The sequence below is a fragment of the Melanostigma gelatinosum genome (assembly GCF_949748355.1).
Source record: "Melanostigma gelatinosum genome assembly, chromosome: 5".
Classification (NCBI taxonomy): domain Eukaryota; kingdom Metazoa; phylum Chordata; class Actinopteri; order Perciformes; family Zoarcidae; genus Melanostigma; species Melanostigma gelatinosum.
Window position 1 is genome coordinate 13504962 of NC_136638.1, and position 14896 is coordinate 13519857.

The 14896-nt window shown below is 44.5% G+C and overlaps 1 protein-coding gene across 1 annotated transcript in view; it reads right to left on the reverse strand.

Moving 5' to 3' along the window:
* The window catches only part of gria3b (glutamate receptor, ionotropic, AMPA 3b), a 74052-nt gene that overhangs the window by 53039 nt on the left and 6117 nt on the right, over positions 1 to 14896 (reverse strand). The gene's annotated exons all lie outside the window — the stretch shown is intronic.

Below are 14896 nucleotides of genomic sequence, written 5' to 3' on the forward strand. Positions count from 1 at the left end.
AATAGTTGCCAATTCATTTTCTCACTAATTGATCTTCTATTACTCTTTGATGAGAGAGTTCCTGATTGAAATGAATGGTCGACTACTCAGCCTGTAAAATAACCTGAATGATGACATCAGGGTTATCTGGGCTTGGTTATAGACTATGGACACACCACACAACTATAACAGGAATCCTGTGTTCCAATTTGGGGGTGAGGAGTTTGAAAGATGTGGGTATTTGCCAGGGTCTAATGAAAGACACGAGTTGAATTATGGGAAATGTAGGATCCAGAGTTTGAGTAAATTAGTCAGGATCTATCTGCCTCTGCTGCTTTGACCATTTTGTATGACTTTGTATTATTACCAAACAACTGGAGTGCCTGTTAAATTGAGAAAATAATCATTGGAGTCATCAATAATGACGTTGCAGCTCTAAATGGAACCCAACCCCAGTGATCACAATATAAAATCCTATTTACACCTGGTATTCACGGTCATCATCTGCATACGGATAACCCATCTGAATCTGAGAAATGCACGTTTATACACATTGCACAAAGAGACAGCATGCATTGCATCACAAGGTGAGCAGATCTGGTAATAGAGGACCGCATATAGTGACAGGATGTCAGCAAACATCCCGCAGCTGTAAAATGCAAGCGGTACAGTGTGTGCGTGTTTGTTTTGGTGGCAAAGCGGCAGCCAATGGACAGGAAAAAAAGTCACGGCGTTCACCGGAAGGTCTCCAGCTCCCACCAGAAGCTCCCCGTCGAACGACTCACTGCAGCATTCTAAGCAGCAGCTGCGAGCTGCCCGTCACCGCTTCTGTTGCCTCCTACGAAAGGAGCTGCAAAAGACAGCTCTTTCTGCCTCGAGTGCAAAGCGAATGCAGCTCCACTTGCCGCGATGTCACTAACAGCTACACACACCTGAGCGGTAGCTTTGCATAGTTACGGGGTAAACAAATAGGGATCACATTTTAAGACAAGATTGACCGCTCCCCCCCCCCCACACACACACACTTTTGAAGAGAAAGAAAAAAACACACACCCTGTCAACAACCGAGAGACTGTTCAGTGAAAATGAGTTTCTGAGGCGACCAAAGGAAGAAGAAAATAAACAGTTGCACCATCATTTGATTGTTTTCACTTGAACAAATCTATAACACCCACTTCAGGGAATGAACATCTCAGCAATACAACAATGTTTTTTCTCTCCATCTTTCTTTTATTGTGTGCGTCTGATGACATTTATTGAGAGGCAAAAAAAAAAACCGCTTTCCCACCCTATCATGAATGGCTGCTCACTTATTCTGATTGAAGTGCTCCCACTGGCTAATCAGGCATTGTTAACATCCGTAAACACTTTGAATATTCCAGCACCACGGTTGGATGACAGGAGGGAAGGCAGGCATTACCTTATTCAATTGCTGAATATTTGTTTCCGATTGGCTGACGGGTATTCGTTCAATTGTTACAGGATGCGATGCTTTAGACATAGCTTACAGGCTCTTGTTTAAACACGGCTCTAAATGACGAGTTTCAGCACTCATCAAGGTTATCCATGATGCTGAACTGGACACGTTGGGCGAGATTGAAACCATACATGTACGCACACAATAACTGCTCTTTTTTTTTGTCTAACAGTGCGACAGTATGTGCGAACCTTTCAGGCACTCAAGAGGACAACATGGCGGTGCTCATGTATACGGCTCTTAAGCACAATTGCTGTGAGAACGAGACATCTAGTCACTGGTGGGATTTGCCTCATCCTTTTTAATTCTATTCCCTCCATATCTGTCCTGGTACAGACACCTCTCCCAAGGTATAAGCAACCATTCTCGGCAACACACACACACACACACATACACACTCACACAAGCATGCCCACACGCACGCCAGGATGCAGACATACACACACACACACACACACACACAACACTGCTTCTTGATAAGTGAATCAACAGATGGACAGCGGTATTGTGGGCAAGTGCTGCAGGGTGAGTGGTGCAATCTCCCGCACTGAATGGGAGGCTGTAGGAGCTGCAGTGCTCGTTCAGGCCCATTTTTCTCTGCACTCCCTCTTAATTTGGGCCAGTTCTGACACAGAACCTATCCTAGGGGACTAGATCTGGCAGCCTCTTTCTTTCTGCTCAGCTGTCCTCTGCTTATTAGGTTGAGCTGAGAGCTGAGAGCCCGAGCTTCGGTAAGATACGTCCCCGCAACCTCCCTCTTGCCCCCGTTAGACGTCAAGTGTCTCGATGCTGCACCCTTTTGCGGGGTTGCCGCGGAAAGGCGTTTATATACTGTAGCATGCAGGTGATAGTAAATCTGAGCTCCAGAAACCTTCAGGTGGAACAAGCAGCGCTGTCCATCGTGATTGATTCAGCAAATGTCTCCCCACATCAGTAGAAATGACCATCGCGTTTTTACGACCATCACTTTCACAAACTGCTGAGGGAAAACAGTGGAAAACAATTTGCCTGTTTCACTCGGTGCTGGTGGAGAAAAACAAAAGGTGTGTTGGCTCTTATCACCAACAGCCGGGATCACCTAGTGAGGAATGCGCTCGCGTTTATTTATTTTTTTGCGACTCCGTCTTTTAAATCACATACTTCTGCATCACATTGTAACTTTCTAATTGGTCTACTTTTATGTAACAAGCCGGTCCAATTTGCTACCTCGTTAATTTGTGGCGCATGTATATTTCTCACTCTTTTAAATTTTAGTAAACTCTTTCAGTCAAGGGTGAATAACAAGAGAGCGGAACAAATGAGCAGACTACATACACTGGGAAGTTTATAGGAAATAGAAAGAGGGGGAAAAAGGCAATCAGTAGGAACATATTGACCGAGAGGAATTTAACGTTTCTTTGCAGTGAAAGGGAGCGTATTGCACCAAGATTCCAGCTGAATAAGTTCTAGAAAACAAAAACAAAAATGCACATAGTTTTAACACAAAGGACTGGTTGCATCTTTCTAAACCTTTGCATATTGAGCTCCCTATTATTTGCAATTCTTAAGAGCCAAACTCGGAACTTCAACTTGTTTTTAGAAAGATTCCACAGACTGTATGGAAAGAGCTGTATATGTATGTAATCCTACACTCAGAGATGTCTCCATGCAGTACTGATCCCCCCTCTTCCTTCAACGCCTCACTGTCTCTCTATTTGACCTCTCCTTTTGCCTCAGCCATCTGGTCATCCCCCAAAGCACACATCCTCTTCAAGCGTGGCAGTATCTTTCTCCACCCGAGTGCCTCTCTCTTTCCCCTCTCACATTGTTTCCCACATAATACCGTCCCGCTCCACCAGCGGAGCAGAGATTGGTGATGGACTTGGGTTGAAAAAAAAGAAAGAAGACAAAAATAAAATTGCACAGTACAGCCAGCAGAGAGAGAGAGAGCTGCTGTGGAGGAATGCATCGTCCTCATCTCTCTCAGTAATTTAATTAGAGTGAAATAAATGTCCTGTAGGTGGAAATAAGACGACCGGACCGGTCTCCAACTCAGACCAAATAACACATCAGTTAATGTAATTCGACGATTCTGCGAGTGTCACCTTGAATTTCAATAATGCTAATTTACTCACAAGTCCTCAGACAACCATGTGCATCTACACTGAGCCATTAGAGGAGCTTGCTCGGGGACTGAGTGGTAAACAACACAAGGAAAATTCCCTCTCATCTGCTCCTTCTCCTTTTCCTTCTCCGACTCATTTTCCGTTCTCTCTTTTTTTTTCTTCCTCTGCAGCTAACCGTGCCTCCTCCTCCTCCTTCCTCCTTCCTCCTTCAGGGGGCCATGCAGCCCATCTCCAGTTCACTGGTCAAACACACACAGTGTGCCGCCCTCATTCCCTTCTATAATCAGGACACTCGGCAGTGCTACGGGGATGTTACATTTCTGAAGCATCGCTCGAGATGGCTGGCCTGGAATGCTAGTTCAGAGGGATATGTGGTGTCCTGCAGGCATGCTGAGCTAATTCATATTAAAAAAAAGAAAAAAGAAAAAACATTTTCACTCAAAGTATTTGGAATGCTTTTTCGCGGCCCATGCTTTGCACAGCCTTGGGAAGGGGGGGCTGGGAACAGTAAATGCCAACGATGATTGTGTCTGTTTAGCTGTTTGCCTCGTCCTTTTCTGCAAAAACCCGCATTCTCTTTCTGGCTCCGTTGTTTGTCCTCTCAGCCACGTGTCCTCCATTTTCCCCGAGTCTCGGCCTCCTTCTCCTCCTGGTCCTCGTAACTTCACTCGCTTCCTCCCCCCTCCCCCCCTCCGCCCCTTTCCCAGCATCCCCAGCCTACATCAGGACCAGCCTGTCTTGCTCTGAAGACGGGATGCTGTCACTGGGAGATAGCTCATAAGTGCGCTGGGGGATTGCATCAGCTCTTCTCATATAGAGATGTGAAGTGCTTCAAACTGTTAACTCAAATGGCAGACCTAGATTCGAGAGGGACTCAACTGCAATGTTGCCGTGAGACGTTAAAAGGAAGCTATTACTAGTCCTGCTCCATCAACATCCTCTTTAAATCTACTGGGCTGAATGACAGCAACTCACACATTGTGGAAAGAGAGCGAACACAAGCGCACTTTTACTACGAACAGTAAATGTATCCAGTGGCTGACATTAGTGCAGGGCCACTGTTTATTGAGATATTATCGTTAATCGATGTTGGAATCATGTTATTGTTAAACAAAAACAATCTGTTTCCATTCATTACACAATCATTACACAATGCACGTGCAGTATGACATGATTTTTAGATGTGATGCAGAACAGTGCAACAGAGTTCATTGTAATACTCCTATTTGACAATTTCGTAGGTGATTTTTTGCCTAAATTTGTCATATTTTGATACATTATATTGATATTTGAAAGTATTCCCATCAATATATCATTTTTGGAGCATTTCAAGCCTGAATCAGATCGTGGTAGTATGCCAGGAAGTAAGGGAGAGAGCTACAAAGGTCCCCAGCTGGACTTAAACGTAAATGGAAGATGCAGTTCATGGTCAACTTCTTCTTCACCTTCAGCTTCCACTAAGCCACGGAGGGCCCTGTATTACTGTAACAGCTGTGTCATAGCACTAACTGTCGGGGAGCTCACCCACGAAGAGAGAAGCATCTCCACATACTAAAGACAGCTTTCTAGCTTCCTTTACTCCTGCAGTCAATTGTCCCCCTCTCATATTGTCCAGCTCTATTATATTAATCTTTACATTTTGTAACTGAATAAACCCATACATGAATATATTATGCTGTGGTCGTGTAAAGCTGGAACAGAGCATGCATAGATTTACCAACAGAGAATGGATGTGTACGTTTTATTGTATCTATCTGGTGTAGGCATACAACTGCAGTGTGGCAATGCCTTCTCTGCTAGATACATTAGTAAAAGTCACAAAAAAGGGTTACTGGCCAGTAACTTTAATGGCTCGAATTAGTGTGTCCCTACGAAAGAGGGGGCTGCCTGTAATGCTGGCAGACTCGACACAAACAGGAACATATAAATGTTGTGTTTCTCCACTGGAGAGCAGGGCAACTATTCGAAGAAACATAAGAAGAACTTATTCCAACACGGCAATCGTATGTGAGAGATTTTTGTCAAGTTTCTTTCTCACGGTTACGATTTTGATCCGCATGCAACGTGAGAAATAACAAGTTTATTCTTTCAAAAAGATATATGGAAATGTTTTAATGTCAAAACAAGTGGAAGTCCGCATGAGTTAAGCATTTATTAGCACGGTGATTGGTTTTAATTGAACTCAAGTTAGAGTATTTACTTTGGTTTGTGTGAAACTGATCACAGTATATTCCAAAAGAAAAGAATGTTCACAGAGCTGTATGGTTACTAGGTACCTAGTCGAATATCCTGTGAGAGGGAATTAATGGAAATTGTATGAAAGTATAAAATTAAAATTTCCTTTTTTTTTTATCCTCTCTGAGCTCGTTGCAGAGTGGTGAATCCAACTGAGAAGGACATTATGGAAATCTGTGTGAAAGCGTAAAATTCTCACATTCTCTTTGAAGCTTCACGAATTGGGCCTAAAAGGCATCCATAGGGGGGAAAAGTATCCCATGCTGCACCTGGAAGGCTCATATGCAACCCCAGTCAGTCCTGATGAGATGTGAGCGAACGTCTGCTCTGTGAGCAAGAAAGACTGAGATATGAATTATGTGTTATATGACTCTGTCCGTCAAATCTTTTCCAAAGTAAGCCGAGGGAGGATTACTGATGCAAACTTGAATTGGCTGCTTTTTAAATGACACAATATACCAATAAAACATAGTTTTCTAAAAATATTTAGAAATACTCATAAATCCAACCAGGACTCTATTGCAGGTGAAAGACTGTCGAGAAATGACTCCTTAAAACGAAGGATTGACAGAGATATGTACTATTATCTTCAACACTTTAATACTAGAATATTTCATTTAAAATTATAACAGTAATGTAATGTGTTGTAAAATCATTATTATGTATTTCAAGTGTGGGAATCGTAATACACTATGATCCTTGCAACAACAAAAAAATGTCAGTGAGTGACCAGCACTCAAGTATTGTCCTCATAAGCCATGATAAAATGCTTCATCATGTGTTGTGATTTTTGTTATAAAGCATTACGGTTATTTATGAGCATATGCAACTATAATTATACAGTGCTATGAGCAGATTTTAACGCATTTCACGGATGTTTAGAGTGCATCACAGACATGAGCCTTATAGAAAGTATTTTTATTACATTCTGTATAAATAATAATAATACGCGACACTTTGAAGGTTCGACTGGAGAAGAGAAAGTGATCCGGAGTCACTCAGGTGTGGCCTACAAGCATGCACTTCTCCATCACTGGAGTTCATCAGCTTTTTCTCTTCCCTCTCATGTTTTTCCTCTCCAGCCCTACGACCAGCAGCCCCTTCTCCTCCCCCACCTGCCATCTTGATGATGTAGTCCTGTACTTTTGAAAGTGGCTGCTGAGCAATCCTCAAGGGAGTCGATGACTCTCAACTCGTTCTGACAGATATTTTCACCTTCAAGGTCTGACCCTCCTGCTTTTGTTTGACCACAGAGCAACGCGCGGCGCTGAGAGCACTCTGCGGGTCAAACAGACCACACATGCCGCCGCATAGCTCCCCTTCAATGCATATCAAATGTTCAATATGTTCAAACTCAGTTGGGTGAGACTCCACGTACATGCAGAAATCTCACTTTGCCTAAACCTAGACCTAAACCCTCGGCCCTCGCTTCACCTCCAGAGCCGTTCTCTGGCATTCCCCGGCCCATCTCGTTGAACACATAACAAGCCCTTCTCCGACAGGCTCTTGCAGTCCACCATTTGCTGCAATGCAGAGGCGAGAGGCGCGCTAGAGGACTTGTCTTATCCTTTCCAAGATGATCACTCCTCTCACCTTCAGGAAGCTGTCACCGCAGCACACCGCTGCTGAACACTGACCCTTTGAGTGTGCCTGTGTGCATTTTTTTTTAAGGAGGATTCAGCAGAGTATGAAACATGGAAGGCTTATGATATTCTGTAATTGGATTTCCAAGAAAGCTGGTGACAAAGTCCCTCACACATCATTAATCCTCCCGATCAGCACTGCGGGCCTAAAGCGCACTCTTCTTCGCAGATGAATATGGAGGGCAAGGAAGGGAAGAGGATGGAGCATGAAAGCGAGGATGAACACGGGGACCGCAGAGGGGTGTGGATTGCACCGCCGAAGGCGTGCCGACGTGTCTAATCAGCATCTCTGTGCCAGGAGCGAGTCTAGTTAGAGGAAGGGTTCAACGTGCCGGAACCGACACGGCAAACATTCGAACTGTTGCCGTCAGAAGTGGTCAGGGGCTCTGTCTTCACAACAAACAGGGGGAGATTAGCTCTGCTGAATCACAGGAAACAGTTCACTTTTAGGACTCCGTGACAGATGCCTGCAAGAAAAGAGGACACACGGAGGACACTCAGCCATATCAAAGAGATCAAAGGGATAGTTTAAGACGACGCCCCTGACTGATTGGACTCGACTACGGCGGAGCTCGGCTCGCCTGGCTGAAGATGTGTGGAGATATATTTCAGGTATAGACCTGACTGACTTGTTTTGAATCCAATTGTACACATCAGGAGAAATAACTGGCAGCTGAAACCCTCTCTGGCTCCGTATTTTGGATGATTGAGAAAGTAAAACAAAACAAAAAAACAAGAGTAAACTTCGTGGACGTCTGGCAGGCGCATATATTTTCCCGTCACTGTCAAAGCGCCGGATTGTTTCTCCTGCCCTACATCAATTCTATCTGTTCTGCAGTCTTGCTTGCCAAACTAGTTTCTGTTTGTCATTCTCTCTTTTCCTAATCTGCAAGACGAGGAGTCTTGGAATGTCTATATTCCGGTTCGGGTGCGATCTGAGTGAGCGTAATGCTTCCCGACTGGTTGTTTCAGTCTTTTAGGGGGACTTCTGATCCGTGTTTCCCCGCGTATAGCTGATGTGCACATGCAAGGCCAAAGTGTGTGCTGCACAGGGCCACCAAGAGAGGATGACAATCTGCCACTCTCAGGAGCTCCACTTCCAGCGCATGTAAACCAGTTGTCGCTAATCAAATTACATGTCACATTTCATATCCGATGTCGATGAAACAAACCGAGCCGAGTCACGGAGGCCTTTTGCATTGTGAAGCTTGATTATTACCTCTCCCGGATCAGTCTCTACCAACTTTGTCTTTTTCTGTGGAGAATATCAGAATAAGTCAACGAGGACGGGACACGGGGACCGGTTGTTTAACCTTGAAGACGACACTTCAAGAATTCCCTCTCCTTCTCAGCCTCAATCCAGGTGTTGTTAAGTACGTAGAGTCCAGCACCCTTAGTGCCCTTGCTGTGATGACGCTTCGTCCCTGAATGATAATGCTGGCGGTGGTGGTGGGGAGAAAGAGCGTGAGATGTAAAAACAGGGCGGGATGACAGTGAGCGAGCTGCAATCATATATATGTGCCCGGATCACCCTTGAATATGCCTCACTCGCCTTACTTTTCTAAAGCAAATTTTCCCACAAAACCAATAAAGATTCTCAGCGAGGGGATTTAGAGGCATTTCATATCGTCGCTTGGAGAGAGAGAGGAGAGCGAGACGTTTTCTCATATTAGATGAAAAGATGGATTCTCCGTGGACCTTTCATTGTCTGGATATGTGCTAGGCACTAACTCCAATAAGAAAAAACACAGTCCAACTCGGTGCCTGTGTGATGTCTCGTATGATATGTGTTAGAGTTAGAACAAGTCTCAGGTTTAACGGTATCAGTCTCATGGCAGCATGATGAAGACACACTGAAATGGACGGGTTCTGCGTAGCAGGCTGATCAAAACCAAAATGCTTCAAAGTAAATTAACTTCGAAGCTCGAGCGATAAAGTTGCCATAAAAAACATTATTTTTCATTTAACGGTCGCACTAAAATTATATTTACAATGTGTTGATCACACAGGAGAATCCACAGGTTAAACTGTCTTCAGTGAAACAGCCAAAGAAATAGTCCCTATAAAAATATTTAAGAGGAAACCATGGGTTATCACAACTCAGCTTTTATTTTTTCGCAGCTCTGGGCCTTTGGTTCAATGGGTTATGGCTGCTTTTGTGTCAGACGATCATAGAGTTGTAAACAAGCCGATGGCTTTGCAGGAGTAGCTACAACTTATTTTGGAGGAAAAAAACAAAAGGGAGAAGTCCAAAACTAAAGTTGTAATAAATTGACTAAGAGCATGTTTTCTGGGTTATTCAGAACATCCTATTCATGTCCATCTTATTTGGGTGGAGGCAGGAGGAGGCTCGATACCTCTGGTGGAAAGTGAGAGGGTTCACTGACACTTAAAGATGGTGTTATACACATTTTATTCTTTTAATTAAACCTGCATCTTGTGCCAATCCCATAACATGGCTGCTACACACTTCTGCAATAGGAAACTCCTCTTCATTACACCTAGGTCCTAGGGTCCTAGGGCTAGGTCCGAGGGCTAAAAAGCTTAACTCGGAGACAAACCCCTGAAATTGGGGGTGAAATGTTCACTGACGTTTCACAAACTTTGGCCACTTGAGAGCAATTTCCAAACTTAAGCTTCTTTATGCATAAAAGGCCTAAAGTCTATCCCCTTACAGCTCAGGGATGGGACTTGGTAAAGCAGCAGCAGCAGCACTACAATGTGCGAGGGGGAAAAAACATTGCAAAAAAAATAGACGAGCCTTCCCAGTGCCCTTGGCATACTTATGAAAGGTATGTTATTCAATCTAGCTGCCCAGACAGAGCAAGGTGCTATTTCACACATATTGTACGCTCCTTTCTAGTGAGTTCATTTTAAAGTGGACATCTTGCTTCCGGCCACTGTCCACTTCACAGACTTCTGTCTGCTGTTGAATGTGTGCAGCTCATCTACAGATGCGTAGTTAAAATCCCAGACTATAGAAGGCAGGTAGTCGGAGAGAGGAGGGAGAGACGTGCTGTGCTGTGTTTTTCTTACAATCCACTTTACATCACACACGGGCATACACAAACACAGTGGTTGGTCACTTCATCTCTCCATCTCCAGCACTGTGGCTCTCTCGCTCTCTCTCCTCCACCATTCCCTCCTCTTGTAAACATAGCTAAGCCAGTGAACTCTCCCAAGTCCCTTTTCATCATATTCTAGCACTGTCAGGGCTGCAAAGGGCACCGGCATCTGAGAGAAGCTTTCCATTGAGGCCCTTTGGAATGGATTCACTCCAAACGGCCTTTTCATTCTGCAGCTGCGATGGATTAGCTCTGTCATGGGTCCAGATGGTTTTTTTTTTGTGCCTTTCCTGATCAGCACGCCACGCCAGGGGAACATAAATCCACGCCACGGAGATAAAGATGGGAGGAAAAATAAAATTCAGGGACAGGAATCACGCCGACGGCTACCCAATGGTCAATGATGGAACACTTCAATATTTCATCACACGGTCATGCATGGACACGCAAACACGGGCAGTGGCCTAGGAGCAACCGCCCACAGGTTTTATGTATCCATGTGTGAAATGGCAAGAGCCACACAACAGCACTCTCCGAATTAACCATTGGAGGGGGAAACAGAGGAGGGTCACGGTCGAGCGAGCACATCATGTTCACTTAATTCTCACTCATGGGGATAGTGAGCACTGAAGACAGAAGGACCCGCCGTACGACGCGTGTAAAGTAAAGACAACCCCGCTGCGTCACAATCAAACCGTTTTCTCGCACACACCTACTAAAAAGTCTTGTTGATCTAAGTTGGTGAAAAAGCAAACGGCTTCCGCCTCCTTGATGGCCGAGCAGGCGGATGAGTCAAAGCACCTCGGAGCTTCGTACCCGACGACAACCGAATAATTCCACGCCTGTTCCTCGCGGCCGGTTTGACTGTCATTCTACTCTTTACGGCATTCATGCAGATTCGATTAAACTTGTGCGCTCGATGTGAATCAGCGAGCAATCAGAAATGCATTGGCGCTTGTTACGGTGACAACACAGATCAAATCATTTGAGTGGCTTGGGTTCGCTCCTCGGGCCCGCCAGGAGACATTTCTGCCTCGGTGTCATCCGCAGTTCATTCCAACACATCAACAGATCCTGCTCTGACATTGCTGAGCTCTTCAATCTGCGACTGCAATCACAGTCTTAGTAATTGTCTACAACCCCCCCCCCCCTTGCCTTGTTTCCAGATGTGTTGGTCTGCATTATGCCTTATTTGCATCTCTGGACCACTGCGAGGACTATGCTAATATCTTCCTTTTTCTTCCTCCTCTCCTTCAGCTTGTACGCTAGAGTGCCCGTACACAAGCCTCACAAGGTTATGATGCTCCAGTGGCCCGGCGACTGTGAACTGTCACAAGCAATCAGTTATGATGGAAGCCCTTGTTTCTGCACAGACATGCAGCTCTGGCAGGGCTCTGCTAGCGACTGGCTCTTTCGAAACGGGCCAGAAACGTGCGGATCGGTCTGCTCAGTCGGCAGACGGAGAGCTGGGAGCTGGAAGCCCCGTCGCACTGTGATCCAATATTTACTCGTTGGGCGAGTACATCGTGACACTCCCTGTTGATGTTTGGTATTCATCACAACACCAACCCGATGTCCTGACTTTTTTTTTTGACCGTCTTTAGAGCAAAATCATCCTATGCCATACACACTCGCACACGCACACACACACACACACACACACACACAGAGATGGGAACCGAACAATAAACAGTTGATAACGCCGTCCGAGTGGGCCGACAAGATTAGACAGCACATAGGTGCCAATTAATGCTTTTCTCTGAGCTCCTCCGAAATAATAAAAAGGCTCAAAAGTATTTTCCGTCATCAGCTGTCTGACCTTGGATAGAACAATGCAGTCAGCATCTCCGATTGAACACGAACTTCAGAGTTTCTTTTGGACCCAGTGAAGCCTGGCCAATGCAGCAACTTCCGATGAGGCGCGATGCGGATGCGCTATTCCGGCTCAAGTAGGGGATTACTGATTCAGTGATTACGAATATTGTAGGCGAGTCTGGTGAATGGCCAATAGCTAGCTGAGTGTGACTGCAATGGCTGCGGGAACATCGCTGTAATGGGCTTTGTGGGAGAGATTAAAGACATAGAAAAAGGAGGGATATAGAGATGAGAAAGACAGAGGGAGGGGGAGGGGGTGTAAAAGTCAAAGAAATGCTGACTGCAATGTCAGAGATCTTTACAGGAGTTTCCTTTTCATCTTCTTTCCTCCATCCCTGCCTGTTCACAACTGGCCCATAAGGTAAAATGACATTTCCAAATAAAAAAAATGATCTCTGCCACAAACGACGCGCTCCACTCTCCTTGAGAGGTTTTTGCTCATTGAGAAAACAAAAATGGAAAGCAGCCATCACATGGAACTGAGCTGCTGGCAGACATATCCCTGATGCACCTGAGATGAATAGTTCACAATGGCAGCTTGCCCCCCCCCCCCCCCGCCCCCCTGTCCGTAAAATGCACCACATGTGCAGGTTTTTTCCTTCTTCTGGTAAACGGTTTTTTATTCTCCCCCCTCACACGGAGCAGAGCAGCGAATGTGTCTAACGCACCACTAGGACCGTGTGCGGTCCCTGGTGGCCTGTTTATCGTTTGCTTCTCGTACGGTCAGCCAGCTCCTCCTGTTCATCACGACGCAGCGCTGATAGCATCTTCAATAAGGGAACACAGACTTGGCCCGTCATTGTTGACTTATAGTTCCGAAAACCACCCTATCATCTGAACAGCGGTGAACAGATGTGCAGAGCAAAGATGGGCTGTCATGTTGCATCGTGTCTGCAGTCAACGCCTTCGTGGGTCTGCCTGAAAGCTCACACATGGGTCAGTGGTGCACACATTATTATTCTCATACATTCTTGGTTGGGTAACATTCAGGTGGTTATTGCTCAGATGTGGCAATTGGTTTTATCGTTTTTCTGTTTGCTGCTGCCTTTAATTGGACCACATTCAATTTATTTTATTTTATTACTTACACTGTTTTTTTAATGTTTTAATGCAATGAATGTTCTTAATTGTTTTTAAATCTCCTTTTCTTTTGCCTTATGTTTTGATGCTTTTCATGGTTTCATGTGAAGCACTTTGAATTACCTTGTTGTTGAAATGTTGAAATAAACTTGCCTTGCCTGTAGTTCTGGAAACGTTATTGTCAAGCAAATCTATTTAATGAAGTGTTAAAGCTTTACGAGTAATCACGTAACATCCCTGAAACATGTAAAGCATTTCTGGCGGTCCCAGAATTACTGTAGTGTTCATGTATTATATGTCAAACACATCAGTTACCATGTGAATACAGCAGCATGAACGGAAATTCGATGTTGGCTGCTTGTTTGAAATAACCGCATGCTGCAGGGTTAAGATGTTTTTTAGGGTGCCATGACAGTCCATTCATAATCATTTCACCTTAATTCCTCTTCTCGCTCGCAATATATCACATTTGCCTTCGGGAAGTAAGCAGATAGATAGAAGAAAACCATAAGATATCCAAAAGAACCCAACATCCACCCGGAACTCAAACGACCGATAACTGTAATCTGTGATGTGATTTACTCATCTTCCAAACTCAGAAAGTCTGTCCCTCCACCTGATTCCTTTTTACATTCCATAGCTGCTGTAGCCCAGTGTTTGTTAAAGATATATGGAGATTTGAAGCCACCACAGCAGCGAGGGAGGAAAGCTGTTGTTTTATCAAACAACATCTGCCAGCGTCATTGATTCCAAGACAAATAGCACTCCGACAGCAACACTTCTCCTCAGGTTGGGTTTAAGAGGATCTTTTTGATATTCTGATGAAAAAATCATTGTGTTGAATCTGCCTTGGAGTGTGTTCTACGTTTTCTAGTCTGAATCTCATTACGGCTTCAGCTGTGTGCCTGACTTTAGAATGAATAAATAAATAAAAATACAGAGGAGGGCAGCTCATGGCCAGAAAATTAGGTCAAAATAATGTTCCATTTTCGGAGGTTTGGCCTTTTGAGTTCTTCCAGCCTTTTATGTGTTTGCTGTATGAAAAAAAGAAAAGAAGCTTTAACCTCATATGACCACCACACACAGTGCCAGTGTTTGTAGTTACGCCAGCAAGACCTGAAGAACATGTAGGATAAGTTATTGGTATTTCATCAGTGCTAAATTTCAGCAAGACTGCAGAATGCAGAAGCAATTACTGTAGCACAAGAAAAATTCAATTTTAAATATTTGGTCGTAATGTTCCTAAAAAAAAGAATGATAATAATGATAATAACTCTGCCAGACATTTTTAAGCTTGAGTCAGATGATAACGTGACTGCATCTGACAGAAACTCCACCCCCTCTCTGCCTCATCCTTTTTTCTTTTCTTTTTCTTTAAAATCGGAGCCACAGTGTCAGTCACCCCCTTCCGCTGACGTCCCGCTCCCCTCTCAGAGG